We start from the raw sequence: 4,432 nt of genomic DNA, 5'->3' as shown, positions 1-4,432 counted from the left end.
AGTAGAATCATAACTCAACCTAATAAAGTTCATATATGAGAAGCCCACAGCTAACAGCATACTCAATGGTGATATGTTGACAGTTTTTCCTTTAAATTAGCAATAAGACAAAGATTTCCACTCTCACCCATTCTGTTAAATGTAGTTCTGAAAGTCTTAAGTAAAGCAATTAGTCAAGAAAAAGAACTAAAAGGCATCCATTTTGAATATGGAAAAAGAGAAATTGTTTCTGTCTGCGGATTACAATTGTATATTAATAAACCCTAAGACTCGACCAAAAAACTTTTAGAACCAATAAATGAATTCAGCAATGTTACAGAACATAAAATCTACATACAAAAATCAGTTGTATTTCTATTATCTAAAAATGATGTATTTGAAAGAGAAATAAATAAAATCATCCAACTTACAATATCATGGAAAACAATAAAATATTTAGGAACAAATTTTGCTAAGAAGGGAAAAGATCTGAAAACTATAAGACATTAATAAAAAAAGTAAGACACAAAATAGGAAAGATATCCTGTGTTTACGAATCAGAGGAATTAATATTTTTAAAATGTTCATACTATCCCAAGTCATGTATAGATTCAATGAAATTTCTATGAAAATGCCAATGGCATTTTTCAGAGAGATTGTAAAAACAATCTTAAAATTTGTATGGAACCACAAAAGGCCCTTAATAGACAAAACAATCTTGAGATAGAATAATCAAGCAAGAGATATCACACTTCCTGATTTCAAACTATATTACAAAGCTATACTAATTAAAATAGTATGGTACTGGCAAAAAAGAGACATATAGACCAATGGGACAGAATCAAGAGTCCAGAAATCAACTCATACTTATACAGTTAACTAATATTTGAGAAGGCAGCCAAGAACACTCAACAGGGAAGAGTCTTTTCAAGAAATGGTGCTGGGAAAACTGGACATTCACATATGCAAAAACAAAACTGGATGCCTATCTTATGCCATTCACAAAAATTAATTCAAAATGAATCTAAAACTTAAATTTAAGACATGAAACCATAAAATTCCTGGAAAAATACATAGGAAGAAATCTCCCTGAACTTGGCTTTTTCCAGAACTGTCTCTGGGTCACAGAGGCTGGTGAACACCATGGTTTGCATTTCCCTTCCACCTCAATAGTGCAGATAGGAACATAGTCCAGGGGCCCTAGCTGGTCTACAGCCTCAGTAAGCTCCAGGCCTGTATCCTACAATAGCCCCAACTATCCAACAAAGGTAGACCCAACATTGTTCACCAGGACATGCCAGGACAGTGCTCACTACAAGTTCCAGTCATCTTGTCAAAGTGACAAAGATGCAGAGTATCCTGGAACACTCCAGGACCATACCACTTTAGTTCCAGACAACTTGTCAAGGCACTCCTGGTGTGGAGTATTCCAGAACCTCCCAGCTCACACCAGCTTCAACTCCAGTTGTCTCCTCAGGGTCACCTCTGTGCAGAGTGCTCAGGGACCCTGACCCATGCCTGTCTTGGCTCTAGCAATCCTTCCAAGGTGCTCCCTGAATGGAGCACACTGGAATACAGCCATTTATACTGGCTTAGGCTCCAGCCATCCCATCAGCACACCCCAATCACACAGCACCCTGAGACTCATGGCTGACACTTCTGCCTAAGCTCCATCTGCACTATCATAGCACACCCTCCACAAAGTACTCCAGGAAATCTCACCCATGACTGTCTCAATTCCGGGCACCCCAAAGGGTCCCCCCTGAGTGGAGCACTCAAAGACACCCCCCAGGCCTATACCAAATTTGGCTTCACCCAGCCTGACATGGTGCTCCTTTCACAGAATAAGACAGGATCTCCAAGCTTGCACCCAGTTCAACTTCAGCTGTCCAGCCAGGATACCCTCTGCACAAAGACCTGGGAACACACCCAGCCAACACGCATTTCAGTTCTTGCCATTCCATCAGAGTGAATCCAGCACAGGGTATCCTCAAAACCCCAGCCTACAATAGCCACAGCTCCAGCCACCTATCCAAAATCATCAGGCACAGTGTACAAAGTGGAAAGTCCTTCTAGTTTAGGAGAATAGTTGTTTTATATAATTCATAGAAACAAACACAGAAAGTCAAGCGAAATGAGGAGAACAAGACAAAAATGCCAGAAAAATAACTAAATGAAATGAATATAAGCAACATTCCAGATAAGAACTTCAAAATAATGCTCATAAATATGCTCACCAAACTGGAGAAAACAGGAAATAAACTCACTGAGAATTTCAACAAAATATAAAAACAAAAACCATAAAAAAGAACGAATCAGAGATGAGAAATACAATAACTAAAATGAAAAATACACAAGAGAGAATCAACATTAGATTAGATGATGCAGAAAAACAAATTAATGATCTGGAAGATGGGGTAATGGAAAGCACACAAGCTGAACAGCAAAAGGAGAAAAGAAAAAAGGATACATTAAGTGATATCTTGGACAACATCAAGCAAACAAACACTTGCATTATAGAGATGACAGAAGGAGAAGGAGAAGGAGAGAAGGAGAAGGAGAAGGAGAGAAGAAGACGAAGACGAAGAAGAAGATGTCGACGACGACGACGACGAAGAAGAAGAAGAAGAAGAAGACGACGACGACGAAGGAGAAGAAACAGCAGCAGGAGGACGAGGAGGAGAAGCAGCACCAGGAGGAGGAGGAGGAGGAGATTAGAAGAAGAAGAAGAATTAGAAGAAGAAGGAAGAAAACGGCATAAAACTTATTTGAAGAAACAATAGCTGGAATCTTGTCTTGCCTGAGGAAGGAAACAGACATCCAGTTACAGAAAGCACAGAAAGCTCCAAACATGATAAATCTGAGGAGGTCCACATCATGACACATAATAATTAAAATATCAAAGATTAGAAATGAGAATAGGTTAAGGCCATCAAGGTTATATAATGAATAAGTCATGGGAATCAAAGGCAGAGCATAAGGAGTACAGTCAATGACATTAAAATAATGATGTAGTGAGACAGATGGTAGCTACACTTTGTGAACATAGCATGGTATATCAATTTGGCATATCATAAAGCTGGGCATCTTAAACTAATGTAACATTGTGTGTCAACTATACTTCAATAAAAAAATAATTTAAGATGGTGTCGTAGGAAGATCCTGAACTCACTTTCTTCCACAGAAACAAAAAATTTAAGCTATGAATGGTACACTTTCCTCTGAAAAGAAAACTGAGAACTGGGTGAATAGCTACACTACAATAAAGAATAAAAGGGCCACATTGAAAGAGGTGGGTGAAGTAGAAATGTGGTGTCACTAAAAATTCCATCCCTGGAGTGGCAGCCCACAAAGTGGAGAGATCTCACAAATAAAGAAATTCTCCTTGAGGAGTAAGTGTTTTTTGCTCCACATCACGTACCACAACCCTTTAGACCTACACTGAATAGATAAGGCCCCAATATATCTGGTTTGTCAAAGCAGTGGGCATACTTCCAGGAAAACTATGGGGCTGTATGGATGAGATTCCACACTTAAAAGATTCACATGCAGATTCACTCAGTCTGGGACCCAGCATCAAAAAGAGCAGTTTGAAAAGAGGCTACACCACACACGAAGGAGATTCATTTGCTAATCTTAAAGCATTTTCTAGGGGATAAAAAGCCTGTTGAGACTCTCTCCAGGGACAGAGGTACTAATGGATGCCATTTTTATGTTTTCCCTTTACCTTATTAGCAGGTGCAATTTTTTCACTCTTACCCCTACCTGCTAGTTCCTGCCAACCAACACCACTCCTGCAGCACTGTCAAGGAAAGCTGACAAGCACCCCCATCCCTATGTCACTCTTGTAGCAGTGAACACTCTACCCTCCACAGTCCTCTAAAGGCAGGGGGCATATATAATCCATATAGAGGATTCCCCTTGAGTGCTGGGCTATAGTAGCCAGGAGAACTGCATTTCTGGGCATCAGGGCTTTGAAACCATTGAATAGACAGTTCAAGAGACAATTAAGAGAGTGGACATCCCTGCCGTGTTCCTGATCTCAGGGGGAAAGCTCTCAGTTTTCCCCCGCTGAGGATGATGTTAGCTGAAGGTTTCTCATAGATGGCTTTTATGATGTTTAAGTAGGTTCCTTCTATCCCAACTTTCTCTAGAGTCTTTATTAAGAATGGATGCTGTATTTTGTCAAATGCTTGAAGTCCTAGCATCAGCCATCAGACAACAAAAGGAAATCAAAAGCATCAGAATGGGCAAAGAAGAAGTCAAACTTTCACTCTTCGCAGATGACATGATACTCTACATAGAAAACCCGACACACTCCAACAGAAGCCTACTAGAATTGATCCAAAAATTCAGCAAAGTTGCAGGGTACAAAATCAACATACAGAAATCGGTTGCATTTTTATACACCAATAATGAAGCAACAGAAAGAGAAATCAAGAAACTGATCCCA

The sequence above is a fragment of the Hyaena hyaena genome, unplaced genomic scaffold, assembly GCF_003009895.1.
Source record: "Hyaena hyaena isolate Hyena2069 unplaced genomic scaffold, ASM300989v1 scaffold_2183, whole genome shotgun sequence".
In the NCBI taxonomy this organism is placed as follows: Eukaryota; Metazoa; Chordata; class Mammalia; order Carnivora; family Hyaenidae; genus Hyaena; species Hyaena hyaena.
Note: the sequence above shows the minus strand (reverse complement) of the source record.